Source organism: Hevea brasiliensis, chromosome 6, assembly GCF_030052815.1.
Source record: "Hevea brasiliensis isolate MT/VB/25A 57/8 chromosome 6, ASM3005281v1, whole genome shotgun sequence".
Classification (NCBI taxonomy): domain Eukaryota; kingdom Viridiplantae; phylum Streptophyta; class Magnoliopsida; order Malpighiales; family Euphorbiaceae; genus Hevea; species Hevea brasiliensis.
Window position 1 is genome coordinate 103,174,996 of NC_079498.1, and position 22,395 is coordinate 103,197,390.

The following is a 22,395-nucleotide window of genomic DNA, read 5'->3' on the forward strand; positions in this document are numbered from 1 at the left end:
CTCTAACCCCACTGTGTATCCTAAATATCTCACAATTCTACTGCAAATAGTAAAATATTACAATATTTATACTGGTCCATACCGCAGGGGTGTTGCCACTGCACCCCCAAAGAGATCAGTGGTGGGCTTCGAGCCTGGGCCTATTGGCCCATGCCCTCCGCCACCACCGCAGATCTCATTTTTTATCCCAATCAGGTCGCAGTGCGAAAAACTTTCAGGTCGGGTCACAATTCAGGTTCATAAAAAACATATCCAAATTTCAAGCCACAAAAAATAACAAAATATATATTTTGTGATTAGTTGCCTTTTGGGTCTTAGTTTTTCTCTAATTTCTCTTTAATAAATTATTTTTGCTTATCAAAAAATATATTGATATTTTGACATACAATTACAACGTTTTGTCATATACAAATATATTATTAAAAGCCTAATGAAAAAAAAAAGCTAATTCTTATAGCGTTTTAATAATTTTATCCAATTTTTTAAATCTTGGCAGAATCGGTCAAAATTTCAAAATGCATAAAAATTTTATTTAAATATTTTAAAAATTTGAAAACTTGTTGTAATTTTATCCTTTTTGTTAACATATTCTTCCATTTTTCATTTTTTGACTGATCTAACCTTATCAATACTCATTTTGATACCCATGGTATACAATTCTTAGTCATTTGATCAAATTAGATGGTTTTAGCTGTGCACTTTTTCTCCTCAATGGTTATCAAAATAAAACCATGGAACAGTGATAAAAGTAGTAATGTTGGATTTTCAAAGAAAGCTATAAAACAAGTTGAAAATTGAAGTTCAACATTCCATTGATGAAACTTGAATAAAATTTTAACAACTTTTACAAATTTGACCAGTTATGCTAAGATTCAAAAGATTAGATAAAATTATCAAAACGTAATAAGGTTTGATTTTTTTTTTAGTCGTAGACTATTCTTATAATAGATATTTTTTAAAACACCATAAATAGCAATATCATTTCAAATTGAAAATATTAGCAAGTAGTACATCTCTAAAAAGAAAAAAAATTAATATTGATCGACTAGCAGAGTGAGAGACTACCTAGGACTAGGAGCCATTTCAGTGTCGATTTCCAAGGACCTCGTTTCAAGTGAATTGATTGATCTCATACATCCTCTATCCATCCTCTGAGATCCAACAACAGGTGTTAGTATAGCTAAACATTCCTTTAGTTCACCTAATACATCACTCATGTCCGTCATCGAATTGTGTATCCGGCACACATGACAAGGCTATCTCCACCGCTTTCCAAGCGGAATTTGTGTCAAAGTTTCCTTGTAGCACAGGATCAACAATGCTTCCAATATCACCATTTTCAATTATTGGTGTAACCTTTGTTGTATTCCAATGATTTCTTCATCGACGTCTCTTTTAAGGGCGGTGACCGATTATCGACTCAAGTAGAATGATCCCAAAGTGTACATCACTTTTCTTATTAAAGCTTCCTGATGCATAAGCCCTATTTGAAAAATGAAAGTAACTGGATATCAGTAGACCATTAGCTAAAAAAGTTAGAGATCATTAGAATAAATGTACAACTGAACACCTACTCAGGATCCAGGTAACCGAATGTGCTGCGGGACGAGTTGTTATATGTGAAACACTTTCATTTGCGAAAGCTCTTGATAGCCCAAAATCAGCTATCTTTGCTTGCAATTTTTCATTTAATAAGATGTTGGAAGTCTTTAAATCCCTGTGGATTATAGGTGGCTTGCAACCATTATGTAGATACTCTAATCCTGCAAATCCATTTAGACATTGGTTAACATAAAGGTGAAAGAAATTATCAATGAAGGGGAAATTTAAAGAATGTGTATTGGATCAGCTAGAGAACCACATGTGCATCTGCAATATGTAGTCTCTCATCCCAATTTAAAGTACTTCCACTTGACTCTGCAATGAAAATATATGCCAATCTTCTATTTTAGTTGGTGTATTTGAGGAAATGGTGTATATAGTCAAACAGATAACGTGATATAGGGTTTTTATAGTAGTTACCTGATAAATGCTCTCGCAAATTTCCATTAACCATGTACTCATAAATCAGTGCCTTATTATGATGGTCATCACAGTAGCCAATTAGAGAAACCAAGTTCCTGTGATGAACAATCATCAAGAGTTGTGCCTGCATTTCAAATTGCTAATCCATTTTAGCTAATATTGGTATATATATATATATATATATATATATATATATATATTGAAGTTATGGTTCAATGAAAGAATAAATAATTCAAATTAACATAGAATTTGCAGAATCTGACCTCAGCTTGAAATTCCTCATAGCCTTGCCTTGAATATTGAGAGAGCAATTTGACAGCAACTTGAGTGTTATCTTTCAGAGCCCTAAAGTAAACTTTTCCAAACCCTCCTTCTCCAATGATGGTTTTAAAGTTGTCAGTAATACTAACAATCTCTGAATAACTAAAGGATCGATTCTTTGAAATTACTCGTCCTTCCTTATCAGATTGTGATGTTGCTGGGAAAGCATTAAAATAGATGGAGTTCGACAGATAAAAATGGAGAGAAAGGAAAAATAGTTGTAAAATCATCCTTGCAGCAATGAATTGATCATGTTTGTAAATGAAAAATTACCTTTTTGTCTTTTCATTCTCCAAAAGACAAATATACTGCTGAGGAAGAGAAGCACCATAATTGTTGTAACAGATGCAACAACCGGAAGAAGAAAATTTTGCTTCTTTTTCTCACAGGAATATGTCTGGCAAAGTTGTGGATTTTCGTTCAAACTGCCATTAAGCATAACAATATCAATATCTTAGTGGTTGATGCATACATTTTGCATAATCATTTAGGTTTAATTTCATAGCCATTTTATTTGATTATTAGTCATTTTTAGCTAATTTCATTAGTTATTTAGTTAGTTTTTCATAATTGTCAATTTTGGATTAATTTGTAATTTTTACTTTGTTTTGTAGGAAAAATGGTGTTTTTGAAGGACTGAAGAGAAATTTTGCCATTGAGGAGTGACTTCTACAGCCAAAGATGTCAAAAAAAAGTTTTCAAGCTGAAATATGCATTGACCAAATTGTGCATAACTTGCCGCATAAGCTATGCATATCTGCATAAGGAGAAAAATCACTGTTCCAATACCTGCCGAAATGTGCATAAGGAGACTGCATAGCTTATGCACATTCACGCCTACCTTATGCACTCTCACGGAATTGTGCATAACCTATGCACCAAGTCATGCAGTTTCGCATAAGTGAACCAGAACCAGAAATCGCATAAGGGACTGTATATCTTATGCATTCCACTTATGCAGTCCCATAAAGGTTTCATTAATGAGCTGGCAGAAGATTCACTCAGAAAATTCCTCCTAGAACACACCATTTTAGGGCTCCATGTCAGAAAATGCTATAAAAAGGACCCTTATCCCATTTTAGGGGAGAGACAAGGAGCAGAAAAGGAAAAGGAGAAGAGAGGCAAAATTTGAGGAGTCACTTTCACCTTCCACACCATTTTCAACCAAGATTTGCAGATTTCTTTCTTCCCTTATATTTTTCTACATTTCTAGTGTTTAATTTCTTATTCCTTAGATTAGATTAAAGCTTTATTTCCATTTAAACTCAATATATCTTGAAAGCATTATGGATAGTGAGTAGTTTACTTTTGATTCTGGAGTAAGGGTTGTAATATTTGAGATATTTTGTGGATTTTGATTGGGTAATCCATATTTTGTGGTCTTAATGAGTTTTATTCATTTCTTGTGTGCTTAATGACATGCTTAGTGTAGGATCCCATTAAGTGATGTTCTTAATCCATGGTTGAAGCACCGAAAGGAGAAGGCCCTGTGATAGATAATCAAGAAATTGGACTTAATTAACTTAGACCTAGAAATAGGCTAAGGATTAAGAGGATTCACAGATTAATTAAAGAACTTAATGGGTCTTAATTAACTCTAAGTCCACAAAAGTAGGATTAGATTGATTAAGGCACTCTTTGTCTCACTCGAAAGGGAATTCAAAGGATTTAAGAATTAATCTCCTTAAAACCCATAAGTTTCATAAGATTGGATAACCAATTTAAAATCCCAAAATAGCTCGAATATGAAATCCCGAACTCCGGAATCGCCTTTTTATCATTGCTAATTTTCAATTGAATTTAATTTCTTGCCATTTTAAATCTTGCCATATTTGAACTTGCTTATTTCAATTTGATGAAATTTTAGTTTAGTTAATACATTGTTAGATAGATTATTCATTTTGCACATATAGATTTCATACTCCAATACCCATTCAATCTATTGTTTTAATTTTGAAATTAGTTCAATTTAGTCAACTTTTTATATCAAAAATTCAATCATTAACACAACTCCTCGTGAGAACGATATCTTTACTATATTATTTGTACGACCTGTGCACTTGCGGTAGGGACGCGTCAAGTTTTTGGCGCCGTTGCCGGGGAGTTGTTGTTTAAGATTGAATTCTTGATTATTTTAGTTGTTTATAGTTTTATCTTTGTTATCTTTTCATTTTGTGTTTGTTTGTTTTTTTTTAGGTACTCTTAATCTTTTATGAGAAGAGCTAGAAGCACAAGTGAGACATCCATATTATTTAATACTGAAATTGAGAAGTTTTGTAGAGCCAACAAGAAAGAAACTAGAAGAAGAAAAGAAGCATTGAGAGCAGCTAAAACTGAACAAGAAATGGCTGAAGAAAGAGTTGGAATTGGTGGTGGTAATGCTGGAAATGATCGAAACAATGAAAATGCAGCTCATGGTGAAGAAGTTGTAAATGCTAATGTGCCTAAGGGAAGTATGATGGATCATGCATTTCCTCATTTTGATGACTTAAGAGAGAGTATAGCAAGACCAAGAATTGATGCAAATAGTTATAAGATGGATTTTGGAGTACTACAAATGTAACGATCCGATCCTTCTCCAGTTAGTATTGTCCGCTTTGGCCCATGGGCCTCACGGATTTGTCCCTTGGGAGGTTTCATTCCCAAAAGCACGCTGACCAGGTGAGGAAGGCTCCCACATATATGGCCCAAATCTTTTCTTCCCGTTTCCGATGTGGGACACGACGTTTCCACCCCAGTGCGTAGCTGGTTGAACAAGCACGTCCCAACCCCATCCCTGGGTTGTGACAAGCCTACTAACTTCCGCTTGGTGCGTCCTCGCACCACACACCGTACTAGAGGGAGTCCAGCTCTGATACCAAATTGTAACGATCCGATCCTTCTCCAGTTAGTATTGTCCGCTTTGGCCCATGGGCCTCACGGATTTGTCCCTTGGGAGGTTTCATTCCCAAAAGCGCGCTGACCAGGTGAGGAAGGCTCCCACATATATGGCCCAAATCTTTTCTTCCCGTTTCCGATGCGGGACACGAAGTTTCCACCCCAGTGCGTAGCTGGTTGAACAAGCATGTCCCAACCCCATCCCTGGGTCGTGACAACAAATGTAATGGCCCGGCCCACTAGTGATATTGTCCGCTCTGAGCCGAAGCCCTCACGGTTTTACAACGCGTCACTAGGAGTTACGAACCATCAACTTATAAACCCAGCATCTCTCCCGTGTTTTGTCGATGTGGGATTTGCCTAAGGTGTTACAATCCACCCTGTCACACCCCGGCTTAGGGGGCCCCAGCTCAAGCCCCTCTAGTGAGCCTTCTTGCCAGCGTACCCTTCTAGAGGCCGGGCCTGCAACTCAAATCAGTACTATCCGCTTTGGTGGAGTTAATCCCTTGGCCTGTGAGCTAGGATTCGAACCCATATCACCTCACGGTTTTACTGCGCCTCTTACCAATTGGTGCAGCTCAATTGGTAAGAGGCAGCTCATCCGTGAGTGATAAGGGTTGAATCCTAACTCTGGCTTAGGATTTAATTCCACAAAGCGGATACCTTGTGAGTCGCAGGCCTCTGAAGGCTCAAGAAGGCTCACTAGAGGCTTGAGCTGCCGAGTGTGTGACAATAAAAGCGCCTTTTATTGTCACACCACGGCTTAGTGGGCCCTGACTCACACCCGGCAGGGGCCCGGCTCAAGCCCCTCTACGGGTGGCCTTCTTGCCGTGCCCTTCTAGAGGCGGGCACGCAACTCAAATCGATCTTGTCGCTTTGGTGGAGTTAATCCCTTGGCCCTGTAGAGCTAGGATTCGAACCAATATCACCTCACGGTTTTACTCGCCTCTTACCAATTGAGCTTTGGTAGAAGTGAGCACCGTGAGGTGATATGGGTTCGAATCCTAAGCTGCGAGCAAATGCTCCTGCACTCCACCAAAAATCTTGTTGATTTGCTTGAGCAGCCTGCCCGGGTGTGACAATAAAAAGGCGCCTTTTTTATTGTCACACCCCCCTTATGGGACTCAGCGTCCTCGCTGAGGTTTTCCCCACCATCGTTCAAGGTTGCACGCGGAGCGGCTCTGATACCATAAATGTAATGGCCCGGCCCACTAGTGATATTGTCCGCTCTGGGCCGAAGCCCTCACGGTTTTAAAACGCGTCACTAGGAGTTACGAACCATCAACTTATAAACCCAGCATCTCTCCCGTGTTTTGTCGATGTGGGATTTGCCTAAGGTGTTACAACAAATGATTCAGAATTCTCAATTTGGAGGTCATCCTTCAGAAAATCCTCATACTCATTTTAAGAAGTTTGTTATGATCTGTGACATGCAAAAGCAACCAGGAGTGTCTGATGATGCAGCAAGGCTAAAATTGTTTCCATTCTCTTTGAAAGATAGAGCATTGGATTGGCTTGATTCTTTACCTCACAACTCAATTACAAATTGGGAGCAGCTCACTGATGCATTTCTTGCCCAATACTTTCCACCTGGAAAAACTCAAGAGTTGAGGAATCAAATGATTGCTTTTAGACCAAGAGAAGATGAGACTCTTTATGAGTCATGGATGAGATGGAAGGAGTTGGAGAGACAATGTCCACATCATGCCATTCCTAAATGGATGATAAACCAGAATTTTTACACAAATGTCACTCCTGCTATCAGAGGAATCATTGATGCTCAAACTGGAGGGGAATTCATCATTAAGCATGAAGATGAAGCTTATGAGTTGTTAGAGAAAATAGCAAAGAATACTCATCTTTGGAGTAGTCCAAGAGGACCAGCTCCAACTCAAAAGAGGCAAGTCTTTGGAATGTATGAGCTTGATCCATTCAACATGATCAATGCCAAATTTGATGCACTCACTAATGTCCTTGCTAAGAAAATGGAGGATTTAAGTATGCTAGTCAGTTCATCATCATGCTCTGGGAATTCTCAACAAGTTACTTATGCAGAAGGTACAATGAGCTGTGGAGTAGATTATCCTTCATATGCTTGGAGGAATCATCCAAATTTTTCATGGGGGAATCAGCAAACTCAAGCTTTAACTCAGAACTTTCCACCACAACAACAAGGGCATCAATACCAACAACCTTGGCAACCACCACCTAGTTTTCAGCAAAAGAATGCAAATCCTGCACCTCTACCAAAACAGCAAGAACAAAGTTCCACCACAGAGGCTTTATTACAACAAATTCTTGCTAATCAAACTAAGCGTGATGAAGAGATGAGAGAGATGAAAGCAAGGCTGGAACAAATGCAAACACACAATAGGATGCTGGAAAATCAGATTGCGCAACAAGCACGCTCATCAAGTACCAAATCTATGGGGAAACTTCCTAGTCAAACAGAAAATCCAAGGGAGCAATGTCATGCCATCACACTGAGGAGTGGTAAAATAGTGCATACTGAGAAGAGTGAAAAAGTTGAGAAGAGAGAAAATGAGAAAGATGTTGAGAGAGATGAAAAACAAAAGAGTGAAAAAGGGAGTGCAAGAAAAGGTAAAGAGGAGGTTGGAGAGAAAGAAGAGAAATATATACCTCCAGAGCCTTACAAGCCACAGCTTCCCTTTCCACAGAGATTTCAAAAAGCCAAGCTTGATAAGCAATTTGGGAAGTTCTTAGAGGTTTTGAAGAAGCTATATATAAATGTGCCTTTTATTGATGCTCTTTCCCAAATGCCTTCTTATGCTAAGTTTCTAAAAGAAATTCTCTCAAATAAGAGGAGACTTGAAGATTATGAGACTGTAGCCTTAACTGAGGAATGCAGTGCTATCCTCCAAAGGAAACTTCCTCCAAAGCTCAAGGATCCAGGGAGTTTTTCAATTCCATGCCACATTGGGGAATCATGTTCTATAAAAGCTTTATGTGATTTAGGGGCTAGCGTAAGCCTTATGCCCCTCTCCATCTATGGGAAGCTCAACATGGGAGATCTTAAGCCAACCCACATTTCTCTTCAGTTAGCTGATAGATCAATTAAGTATCCTGAAGGGATTTTAGAGAATGTGCCTCTGAAGGTTGGGAAATTCTATATACCTGTTGACTTTGTCATCTTGGACATGGAAGAGGATTCTAATATCCCAATCATTTTGGGGAGGCCTTTCCTAGCTACAGGTGGTGCTTTAATTAACGTGAAAGGTGAAAAGCTTACTCTCAGAGTCGGAGAGGATCATTTAGTCTTCAATGTTGGCAATGATAAAAAGAAGCAACATGAAGATGTAGACTCTTGTTTGAGAATTGATATAGTTGATCGATTAGTAAAAGAGCACTTTAGAAAGAGCTATCCAAGGCGTCTCTTGAAAGTTGTCTTATCCATGAAGGGAGTATCAATGATGAAAATCCAAAAGAGGCTGCATTTGCACAACATTTAAAGGGTAATCCACCGTGTCATATGGCACCAATCTTTCAACTTGAGCAAGTGGAGAAAAGTGAGGTTAAGCAACCATCTCTCAAAGACAAAGATGCACCAAAGGTTGTCAAGAAAGAAATGGTCGAATTTTTAGATAAAGCAACAAGGATCTTCTCATGTGATGGAAAGAAAATGAAGTATAGATTTATTGAAGCATCTATTGGAAATAGAGACAATGAATTCCAATTCCAACCACCATGAAACATGACAAGAGTCCAGCTAAGGACTATAAATTAGTACTCTTGGGAGGCATCCCAAGTCCTTTTATTTTTATTTTGCTGATTTACTTTTACTTTCATTACTTTTGTTTTTATCTTGAATCTCCCAAATTCAATTTTTGACATTTGTTGAATTTTGTCCCTTGTAGATGTATTTCAATGGAGGAAGGTTGGTGAACTGCTGGGGAGTGACCCTTAACAGGAAATTATGTTCTTTAAATCTCCTACAAATTGATTGATTTTCTTTGCATAACCAGCGGTGGTCTGCTACTGGTTTATGCAGAGAGGAAAAAATGAAATTTGCAGCAAGGAAAGGTCCAGCAGATGAATTATGTCCTTGGGTTGCTACGGTTTATGCAGAGCAAAAAAATGACATTCTGCAGCAAAGAGGGTGTCTGCAGTAGATGGCTTACGTTCTTGGTGAGGTTGGGTGTGTAACTTTTAAGTAAATGTGCTTTTAATGTTAATATGGTGGTAAGTGAGCCATTTTTGTAGTTATGAGCTTATTTGGGTTGTGGGATTTAAGGTGGAAATGCTGCATTTTTCTTGGCATGACTTGGGGAGTTCATCATTTGTGAATAGATACAACTTTATGCAGATTTTATTGAGTTTTAATGTGCTAAATGTTGATTTGTAGAATTTGAGTTAAAATGGCATGGGTCACAAATGCCTTTTATGCAGGATCCATCTTCTACAAGCTTGTGTGATGCATTTTTGATGAACTTTGTATATATTGATGTGTTTTTGGTGAAAATTTCTCATGGTTTATGCTTCATGGAATTATATTTCTTCATTCTAGGGTATTTTTCATACTTGCAAATCATGTTCCATTGCAATCTTAATCTTGTTGAATTGTGCATAAGCAACTGCATAGCTTATGCAATCCTGCATAACCACAATTCTTGCCATTTTCATTCATATTGCAAAGTGCATGAGAAGAGTGCATAGCTTATGCAACTCTGCATAGCCTAATTTTGTCAAATTTCATATTTTTTCGAAACCTGCATAAGCAGAGTGCATGACTTATGCACATTTGCATAACTTCAAATTCTTCATTTTCTCTCTCTGTTGAAGTCTGCATAAGGAGGGTGCATGACTTATGCACTTCTGTATAACCAGAAACTCCAAAAATCAAAACCTGCCGAGGGGTGCATAAGCAGAGTGCATAACTTATGCACTTCCGCATGACCAAAAACTCTGATTTTCTCTCTCTGCCGAGACCTGCATAAGGAGAGTGCATGACTTATGCACTTCTGCATAACCACAAACCCAAAATTCCAAAACCCACCGAGGAGTGCATAAGCAGAGTGCATAGCTTATGCACAACTGCATGACCACCAACCCAAAATCTCAAAACTTGCCGAGAGGTGCATAAGCAGAGTGCATAGCTTATGCACAACTGCATGACCACATTTTCCAAACACCAAAACTTGCTGAGACTTGCATAAAGAGAGTGCATAACTTATGCACTTCCGCATGACCACACTCTCAAAAAAAAAAAAAAAAAACAAAACATGCCGAGACTTGCATAAGGAGAGTGCACGGCTTATGCACTCTTGCATGACCACAATTCCTACACTTCCATTTTTAGCCGAAACTTGCATAAGTCAGCGCATAAGCTATGCACTCTTGCATAATCGGTTTTTCACACTCTTTATCTTCCACCAAAACCTGCATAAGAGAGTGCATAAGTTATGCACACTCATTCTCCCCTTATGCAGTTTTACACATGTCCTGTTCAAATCAAAATTTATTTTCGGCACCCATTTTCCTTTTGAATATACTGCACAGGCTGTGAATCCTCTTATGCAAATATTTTGCATAACCTGTGCAGTCCTTATTGCCACTCATTGAGAACCACACGGCTTATGCACCCTACTTATGCACCTGTTTTGGATAGCACTTTACTCTGCATAACCTGTGCAGCTTCTTATGCATCCCCATTATATCTTGAATTCTCATCTGCTCTATACCAGGTAACTCTTTCTTTTTGCTCTTAAATTTCATTAATCCTGGTTATTCCCTTTGCTTTGAGTTTTTATAATACACTGCTTGAGACATTGAGGACAATGTCTAATTTTGAGTTTGGGGGTGCACATTTTGATTTTTGCTTCATTTTTCACATTTTGAGTATAGGAACATCTCATCCCATTTCATTTACATATATTGTAAATATTTTACATATACATCCACACATACATATACATAACACATTTACACACACATTATACATCACTTAGAAATTGTACACATTGCATACAAATAGACTTCCTCCATTTAGTTAATGCATTACTCATTTTTAGGAATCATGCATCATGCATTAAATTCTTTTGCCAAATCCCTTGAGTATTGAAAAGTTGCCTATGAGAGTGATTTGACTTACCTTTAATTGGGTTTGTGGATTGAAAGTTTCCTAAGAGGTGCAAAGTTTTGAAGTGTTATCCCTTGCCTATATCTTCTTAGCCAAAAAGCCACCCAACAAGTCATTTGGAGATGGAAGTGTTTAGAGGGAGTTATTGGATATAAGGTAGTCAAATGATGTCTCACCAATCCTAGAACAAATTTTCTAAACCTTTCAAGGCGAAATACCAGCTTATACTTGAAAAGAGAGATGATTAGGCATTCTTTGATTTAAACCTTCTCATTTTAAACCTTTGGCCTTTTTCCTAATTAAAATTAACCCTTGCAAACCCCTTTGAACCTTTTTATTCCTAATTTTTCTTGAAACCCTTATTGCTACCTAGCCAATGAACCAAACACTCCAACCCTTTTCATGAGGATAATTGAATATTAGGTACACTTTATACTCTGATATTAAAAATATATATATATATATATATACAATAAAAGAGAGAAGAAATGCTTGTCATCTTGTAAAAGTGCTAGTATATGTGCTTTTCACTATTGTCATTCAAATTGAAAGAAATCCACCCAAAGTATTAAAAGGAATGAGTTTGGGGGTGGCAATTTTAGGGACAATCATAAAAAAGAAAATGCAAGATACAAGTTTAAAGTATCAAAATGTCCCTCAATTTTTATGTGTTTTGTAAACTATGCTAGCACTTGACAATTCTCATTATGTTTTCTCTCCTCCATATATATATATATATATATATATATAAAAGAGAGAAAAAGAAAAAAAAGTATAATAAAATAAGAAATGTACCTTATGTTGTCAAGATTGAAAATATTCTCATGCTTTGAATCCTTTTTACCCATTTTTCTTCTTAGCCTCATTTTTGAACCCCATGGCCCCATTACATCCCTAAAAAGACCTTTGATCTCTTGATAGTATTTGCTACATTAGTGGAGATAGGAGTAGGGAATTTGCCTATGGGATTGGAAAATTATCCATTCATTCATTTAATTCCATCATTCTATATAGAGACACTTTGACTATTGATTGTTCTAGAATTCCTTTTGAGCATGACTCTCTCTTTTGATTGGTTGGTTTGGGGATTTTGAATGATAATTGACTTGATGGCTAAGCGGTGAAAGCTTGGATAAGCATTAGATTCTTTGCATTTTGAAGGATGGGTATATGGATTGTTGGTATGGCTAAAGGTGTGTTTAGTTACTTTAATAGGTAATTTTCATAGCTCTTTGGATAAGGCACCTCTAAAAATTTTGCATTACATTTTAAAGTTTGCTTGAGGACAAGCAAAAGCTTGAGTTTGGGGGTATTTGATGCATACATTTTGCATAATCATTTAGGTTTAATTTCATAGCCATTTTATTTGATTATTAGTCATTTTTAGCTAATTTCATTAGTTATTTAGTTAGTTTTTCATAATTGTCAATTTTGGATTAATTTGTAATTTTTACTTTGTTTTGTAGGAAAAATGGTGTTTTTGAAGGACTGAAGAGAAATTTTCCCATTGAGGAGTGACTTCTACAGCCAAAGATGTCGAAAAAAAGTTTTCAAGCTGAAATATGCATTGACCAAATTGTGCATAACTTGCCGCATAAGCTATGCAGATCTGCATAAGGAGAAAAATCACTGTTCCAATACCTGTCGAAATGTGCATAAGGAGACTGCATAGCTTATGCACACTTATGCACTCTCACGGAATTGTGCATAACCTATGCACCAAGTCATGCAGTTTCGCATAAGTGAACCAGAACCAGCCGAAAACTGCATAAGGGACTGCATAACTTATGCAGTCCACTTATGCAGTCCCATAAAGGTTTCATTAATGAGCTGGCAGAAGATTCCCTCAGAAAATTCCTCCTAGAACACACCATTTTAGGGCTCCATGTCAGAAAATGCTATAAAAAGGACCCTTATCCCATTTTAGGGGAGAGACAAGGAGCAGAAAAGGAAAAGGAGAAGAGAGGCAGAATTTGAGGAGTCACTTTCACCTTCCACACCATTTTCAACCAAGATTTGCAGATTTCTTTCTTCCCTTATATTTTTCTACATTTCTAGTGTTTAATTTCTTATTCCTTAGATTAGATTAAAGCTTTATTTCCATTTAAACTCAATATATCTTGAAAGCATTATGGATAGTGAGTAGTTTACTTTTGATTCTGGAGTAAGGGTTGTAATATTTGAGATATTTTGTGGATTTTGATTGGGTAATCCATATTTTGTGGTCTTAATGAGTTTTATTCATTTCTTGTGTGCTTAATGACATGCTTAGTGTAGGATCCCATTAAGTGATGTTCTTAATCCATGGTTGAAGCACCGAAAGGAGAAGGCCCTGTGATAGATAATCAAGAAATTGGACTTAATTAACTTAGACCTAGAAATAGGCTAAGGATTAAGAGGATTCACAGATTAATTAAAGAACTTAATGGGTCTTAATTAACTCTAAGTCCACGAAAGTAGGATTAGATTGATTAAGGCACTCTTTGTCTCACTCGAAAGGGAATTCAAAGGATTTAAGAATTAATCTCCTTAAAACCCATAAGTTTCATAAGATTGGATAACCAATTTAAAATCCCAAAATAGCTCGAATATGAAATCCCAAACTCCGGAATCGCCTTTTTATCATTGCTAATTTTCTATTGAATTTAATTGCTTGCCATTTTAAATCTTGCCATATTTGAACTTGCTTATTTCAATTTGATGAAATTTTAGTTTAGTTAATACATTGTTAGATAGATTATTCATTTTGCACATATAGATTTCATACTCCAATACCCATTCAATCTATTGTTTTAATTTTGAAATTAGTTCAATTTAGTCAACTTTTTATATCAAAAATTCAATCATTAACACAACTCCTCGTGGGAACGATATCTTTACTATATTACTTGTACGACCCGTGCACTTGCGGTAGGGATGCATCAGTGGTCAATTATCATATGATTGACGATGATGTGATTAGATATATTGCTTCCAAAACATTAATGGACTCACTGCCATGTATGCCTAAGCACAAAGAGAAACTGTTCACTTTTTATGCTGGAAATTGGAAAGAGGCAAAAAGAAAACAAATGAAGTTGTAATTAAGATTGCTCAAACCTCATCTGCAATAGTCCATCGTTAGATTTTTGGACAAGAGACTGAGGAATTGAACCAGTAAGCCTATTTCCGGTTAAATTTCTGAAAAAAGAAGTATGGAGTAAATCACCTGTATACTCTAAACTGAAATTTCTCATGGCAATATCAAAGCTCATTAACTTACAGAACAGTTAAATTTGGCAGTTGTGCTAAAAATTCTGGAATTGTTCCTGTCAGTTGATTGCCAGATAAATCTCTAAACGAAAAAGAAATGGCTTGTTATTAGATGCCACAGAAGTATGCACATATAGACTTAATTGCGTAAAAAGCATAATGTACATAAGCATGTAGTGATGAAACTTTTATCTTCATTGTAAGTAAAACAGTAGATGGTACTGGGCCAGCTGGTGTTTGTGGACAATGTAACTTAGAACCAAAAATTTATTACCAGTCAATTAATACTTACAAGGACTCTATCGCTTTGAGTTCAGAGAATGAGGAAGAAATCTTTCCTGCCAATTTACTTGCACTGAGGTTCCTGCTCATGATTTGCCCAGTTAGAGAAAGATATGGTGCCATTATCTAGGGAGGGTAATTCTTACTTATAACTAAATGTAAATTCAAAATACAAACACGTAGATTCTATATATAATAGAAAAATATTAGATTAACTTATATTCAATTTTCAAATAACAACTACTGATTTTTCAAACGGTATAAATTATTACGATTTTGTTGTTTATGTGCTATATTGCCAACATTTACTTTTATTAATTAGAAAATCTCTCTAATTGTTTGAATTTGTTGTAGTTATGTTTTTTAAGGAATGAATATGATATTTGGTTGGTAAAAAGAAGAAAAACTCTTTATTGCGTTAAAATCATTAAGAATATATAAAAAATATATATTTATTTAACACTTTTTCTTATAGGATTTTGTTTCTATTTAATTTATTTTATTGCTTTAAAATGATTGATTAAATTAATAAGACAAATTAAATTGAAACCAAATAAATTAAAAATAATTAATTTTAATTGTTTTGATAAATAAGTTATTTGATTCAATTTATTTTAATTTTTAAATTATTAATTAAATTGAAAAAAATTAAAAAAAAATTTCAGCGACAGCAACAAATTTGTTGCTAACAAATCACAAATCCATCAGCTTTTGTGACAGACCAAGTCCGTTGCTGAAAATCAATTTGTTGAACTAACTACTTGTCTAGCGACGCATTATAATCACGGCTGCAGACCTTATTGTTAATGGGTTTTAGCGACCTGTTTGGCGACAGAGACGTTAGTCCCTTGCTAAAAATCTGTTTTTTCCATATTAAAATAAATAAATTTAACAGAGTAAATTAATAATTTTAAAAATCCTCACTAACCATGTAAATGATATGGTTAACAATAAATTAATAAATAAAATATATACCTATAAAATTTTTTTCCTATAAAAGTAAAAAATATCACAAATTACAAATAAATATTTTAATTATAAACCATGTAAATAATACGATTCACAATGCATAAATCATCCTTTCTGATTAAAAAAAGTAATATAGACCAATAAAACAACAATACAAATTAAATATAATCTAATAACATTATTCATTAAAACATATCACATAAATAATTTCTTCTAATATCTTAAAAACAACTGTGTAGGAATATGTTGTCATTCCCATCCCATTTATTCTTTAGAGGAATATGTCCTTCAAGAGCTTCAACTATCTGCAAGACATAGCAAAGTTAAGAAGGTTATATGTCTATCATATATATAATCACCCACTTTTTGAATTCTTTAACAGATAATTAATTAATAGCAAAAAGATTTTGAAATGAATATGCTCATTGATAACATAACATACGACTAAATTTTTACGTTGCTCATTTGTGGGCAAAGATTTAAAGGTTTATATACATAAACAGCAGCACAATAAATCATTTGCTTCATTTGTGATCCATCATAAGTTTGCAATTTTAAATCAAATAGATCTGTGCGTTGCCCATTCATAGCTAGTTCAATTCGAGTCCTCGCTTGAATATTCATCAAAAGAAAATATTTATTATTTTTCTCAATCAAAATTGAACTTTTTTTTTTTCAATTATATTTGCAAATGTATGCTAAATTTATACAGAATGGATTTCAAATAGAGCTAAAGAACCAAAAAGGATCTATATAATCAATCCCAACTAATAAGATTAATTTTTTTTTTAATTATTTCTAATAACTTATATTTTTTAAATAAAACTTAAACTTAATAATCCTTCCCTCTTTCACTCTCTGAAAACCATTCTTTCTCTATCTCTCATTGTCAATGAAAGATAAGAATAAAGTCTTCTTCCATTTCATCTCTTCTTCCATTTCATCTTTCTTTGCTAAAGATAGGCTTTGTAATAATAAGATTGCAGAACCTTGATTTTTGAAGATTGTGTTCCCTAGAATTGTGCTTTCTAATGTAGGTTTCTGTTATTCTCTGAATCTGTGAAATTGAGGCTTGGTAAAAAGATTGAAACTAATTTTGATTTTTGAGATTTCTCTTCACGGAATTGTGGAGATTTGGAGATGGGCTTCTATGGGAAAATTTGGTTCCCATGGTTCATAAAATTTTGGAAGTGATAGAAAAGGAAAGATGAAGAGATGATGACTTGTAAAAATCATTTATTGAAAATTATAAATTAAGAGAATTCTTATTTATACATGATTTATCATAAATTTAAGACATAAAATGTATAATAAGATTTAACTTAGATCTTATATGTTTATATTTTAGATTTTATGATAAATAACAGCCTAGACAAAAATATCCAAAAATCAAAAGGAAAAAGTTTTTACAAAACAGAAAAAATAAAATCCACAATATACCAAACAAGCACCTAATTATCAAAAGATATACTATATATTATAGACTAATGACGTTACCAATTAATAATATTACCGCCTTTCTCGTTAATATTTCTACCAGTAATCAGCTTTAAAAGTATCACACCAAAGGCATAGATATCTGATTTTTCAGAAGCTTTCTTATTATTCTATGTATCTGCATAACTGCATTTTAAAGAAAAAGAGGCTAAAAGCCCAAAAATGAGTTCTTTCTCTATTTTTATTTCTTTTGTTTATGAATTTCAATTAAAATTTATATCCAAGACTTAACAGTTCTATTAAAGCTTTTGATTGTATTTTTATTTTATTTTAACTACTCTAAAACATAATTGCAGACGTTAAAAAAAAAAAAAATCTTACTCATCAGTTTCCTCAGGTTGGAAAAACATGATAAGTCCAAAATTTGTAACCTGAATAAAAATTAAGGTTAGTAAATTAATGGAGAATATATTAGAACCAATCATATAAAAGTTTTTATAATTTCTCTATCTTCGGCTCAAAATTGTTATCAAGTATAATATTATTTGTCTTCATATCTCCATGTATGATTTTACCTGTACATATAAAGAGTAAAAAACTTTAATAGGAAATATATTAATGAAAAATTGTTATCTACACCAACACAGGAAAAAAAAATATAAAAACTAGAAATTAGCAGCGAATATATATATTAATTTAATTTTATACTCACAACCTTCATGCAGATGTTTCAATCCTTTTAGCGATTTTCATTCTTTTTGGCTAGTCCAATGTCTCCGTTCCTACAATCTCATCAATTTGTAAGATATTAAAATCATATATTTATAGCTATGCCCAAATACTTTTGTGTGAATATATACGAGAAAGCATGAAAGGGACTCACTATGTAAATGATATTTCAAGGATTTACTGCTGGGAACATACTCTAAAACAAGCAATCTATTGAGATTTTTGTCAATGCAGTACCCCATCGGGTTAACAATATTTGAGTGATTCACACTGCTAATATCCTTAAATCTTCTTCTCAAATTCTGCTTTCTGCTGTTTATTTGGAAGGTCTTTAAGTTTTTTAATGGCAACATTGACTTCTCTAGGTAGGAGTCCCTTATAAACTACACCAAAAAGACCCTCGCCAAGTATATTGGTCTCGGAGAAACCTGCTGTTGCCTTTGCTAGTTCTCTATAAGTAAAACTCCTTGGCTCATAAACTTTAACACTTCCACTGGATGAAGTTTCTCCAATGGTGTTAGTTTCCATGGTTGGTTTTCTCCTGGGTTCAACGACATTGTTAGGAAGCTTCGGCACCATAGTCTGGAGAAGTTCGACATTAGGGTTTTCTAGATCAAGGAAGAGAATGGTATATTAGAGCAGTGTTATAAGATAGGGCAATGTCACAGGAAAATTATCACCAAAGAGAATGGATCAAAATGGGCAAGGAACTAAACTAGAATCTATAGGTTTAGTTTGGTCCAATTTCAAGTCAAAATCCCTTTTTTTTTAAATATATATATTTTTTAATTTATCTATTAAATTTGATCAAAATAGAAATAAAACCCAAAAAGACCAAAATAAAAATCAAAACTGAAATTAATGTGACAATGTGGTAAATTGTAGTGATACTGAGGAAATTGTAGTCGTTGTCATCCCATATATCTTTAAGAGGAATGTCCCATTTATCTTCTTCTAGAGCTCGAACTATCTGCATGTAATAGCAATACTAAAAAGGTTATTAGTTATCTATGTGTAATCTCCCAATTTTGAGTTCTGTGACAGACAAACAATAAGTAATAGAGTCTGTGATATGCATTTTTTTTAACCACTAGGATGTGCCAATTAGAAAAAATAATATATGATTAATGTTATAACAAGCACACAAATCTAAGGTACACGCACAAATCGCACAATCACACAGTATAGAAAAAAGAAAAAGAATAACACAATTAATGTGGTTTAACCGTAATGTCTACGTTCAAGAGCAAGACAAAAGAAAAAGTTCTACTATGATAAAAAGAGCAAGATACAATCACTCAGAACTCTCAAACCCTAACCCCAGTGTGTTTTCCGAATATCTCACAACTCTACCCCAAAAGGTAGAATATTAAAATATTTATATTGGTCCATGACGCAGGGGCGTTGCCCTCACACCCCCAATTAGATCAATAGTGGGCTTCGGGCCCAGGCCTATTGGCCCGTGCCCTTCACTGCCACCACAGATCTCACTTTTTATCCCAATCGGGTCACAGAGTGAAACTTTCGGGTCGAATCACAATTCTAATTCATAAAAAATATATCCAAAACTCAAGCCACAGAAGTAACAATTAACTCTTACATTTTTTATTGTTGGTCGAAAATATAAAGATTTATAAACACAAGATGCAGCACAAATGATCATTCATCGCATTTCCCCTCTATTATACTTTTGCAAATTAGAATCAACAAAATTCATATATTCTCCCTTCAAAGCTTGTATAATTCAAGGCTTTGCCTGAATATTAATAAAAGAAAGAGTTAATTAATTTTTATATCAAAATTAAACTTTAATTTTCTAACATATTTATAAATGTATACTAATCTTAAGAACTGGTTACAAAATAACTAATTGATCAATAATCTAGCATGTAGAATTTTGTTGGCAATTTGGAACTACACCTACTATATATGTTGTTTAGTTGTTAAAATTTAAAATAATAATGGATTTGGATTTGATTTTAGTATAAATTATTGAATCAAAGTTGATTTATTCTTTACTTAAGAATTTTATTGGAGTGAAATTAAAATAAAATCATTTTGTAAAGTATTTCATACTTAAATAAAATATTTATGATGTTAAAATAAATTTGTAACTCTAATAAATATTGAAAAAACCTATAATTTTATTAATTAAGTCTCAAATTTTAAGTTCTTCATCCAAATGCAAGATTTTTTTTTTATTATTCTCTTCTTTAATTTTTTTTTTTTTAAATTTTCGTCATCTTTAAATTCATTGTTGTTCTTGGTTTTTGCTTTATATGGTGTTTTAATGCAAACAAAAGTCTAAAATAAAAAGTTAAAGTAAATATAAATTAAACCTCAAACATTTTTTTTTACTCCGAGAACAATTGTTAGAAAATTTAAAATAAACATAAATTGCAAAATGTTAAAACAGTCGATTTGATTTCAAATTAAATTTAAAAAAAATTAAATAATTGAAAAAAAAACGAAAATTCAACCAAAATTAATCTAGACAAAACTAAATTCTATCAATTATTTTGATTTGATTCGATATCACCACTTCTCTCAAATCTCATTATGTAAATGAAATCCAAAAATTCACAATTCATTTCATACAAGATATATACAATGATAAAAGGTTTTAAGACCATAATGCTACTGTTAGAAACAAAATTTCTTTGTAAAGTAAATCAAAATAATTGATTCACACAAAAGCAATTTTTTTCCCCATGCATGATCCTCAACCTTATATCACTTTTAAACCTTATTTATATAACAACATGGAAATTCATATTAGAGATATAAGATTATTTTTAGTACTTTCATCTATAAGTTTAAATTTATAGATTGGGTAGTTTCCTAATATGATATTAGAGTTTTTTAGATTAAAAAGTTTAGAGTTTAAATTTTAGCCCCTCTCATTTATTAATTAAATGTTTCAGCAAAAAGTAGAGCGCGCAGGGGAGGGGGGAGAGTTGCCGTACTACTGGTAGTTACTAAGCAAAAGGCCGTTAAAAGTTGCACACTTGCAAATTTCTACAACAAAAGTCAAATACTGTAGCTCACCAGGGTGGTTTTTCGCCAGTAGTAAGAAGGAGACGGAGAGGAGGGGGTGGGCGGTGGAGATAATCTAATTAGACATTTATTGCATATCAATGAAATATAATAATATATGTTGAAAAGCCTGAGGTCCTGTTTAGATCGAGACCTGTAAGATTTTGTCCAGTAATTAATATTACATATGGGCCAAAATCAATTCATTTAATGTGGTCCAATATTAATTAATATTTATTTTAATTAATACAAATCCTAATTATATAAGGATTACTCTAATTAAAGTAAATCATTATTTTAATTGTATAAGGATACTTGATGGACGTATCAGATTAAGTCTTGGATATATATATAAGCTGATCATCTCTCTACTCATAAGGTTACACACATTCTCTTTCATAAAGTCAGAGATATTAGGGTCATCTCAAGAAAATCTTCCATCGCTAAATTCTTGTGTATAAATCAAGAAGGGTCAAGAGGGAGAAATTAGTTTGTTGAATCAAAAGGTCTCTCTCAATTACTGCCATGACTCAAGTAAAACTCTGCATCAGGTACGCTTTCTAGATCTGTGAGAATTTATTTGTTTAATATCCATTATTAGGGTGATAGTTGAATCTTACATTTATGATTCACATTATGTTTATGATTGTTATGATCTATTAAGATTTATTTTACATGTGATATCAGAGCCCTAGGTTTTGAACAATTAAATTTCTCCATCAAATTTATGATGATGAACATAATGTTAAAGTTCTTACTTGTTATTAGATATGGGTAGAATTAAAGTGTAGATCGTGAAAGTTTTATGATTAATGTTAATGATTAAAATAATTATAATAATATTATTATTAAAATTTGACCCAATTAAGTTTTGGGTATGAGGATTATTAACACGATGACAAATCGTGTTATAAAGAGATTTAAGTTTGAGATCATATTTTCTCAAAAGAAAGAAATTAAAAGAAAAAAAATATATTTTCTACCCAATTTAATTAAGATTTGTAATTAAACCTAATAAATGAATAAATATTAGGTTTATTAAGATACATAATTTATATGCATGCCTTATGATATTTATTTTAATTTGCTAGTTACCAAAGTGGCCAAATTAAAATAAAATAAAAATAATAGTTTGTTAGTCACCAAAGTGGCCGAATTATGAATGATATTTACATGCATATAAAAATTATCAATTATCCATACTAGTAGATGCCTATGATGAAAAATGGATCAATTGATACCCATTAGTCATCAGAACTTAAGGATTTTATCCAAAGGTAAATCAATTATTCTATGATAGTGAGAATTATGAGGACAATAATATTTTATCAAATATATATTGGATGTCCAAAGACAACATGTATATTTGA

The 22,395-nt window shown here is 33.7% G+C and overlaps 1 non-coding gene and 1 pseudogene across 1 annotated transcript; both read right to left on the bottom strand.

Annotated features, from left to right (window-relative positions):
• Nucleotides 1-914: 914 nt before the first annotated feature.
• Nucleotides 915-14,977, bottom strand: LOC131180702 (putative leucine-rich repeat receptor-like serine/threonine-protein kinase At2g19230; annotated as a pseudogene).
• Nucleotides 6,827-6,934, bottom strand: LOC131181205 (small nucleolar RNA R71). The gene has a single exon (XR_009149833.1). It is a non-coding gene; the product is annotated as a small nucleolar RNA R71 (small nucleolar RNA).
• Nucleotides 14,978-22,395: the final 7,418 nt, after the last annotated feature.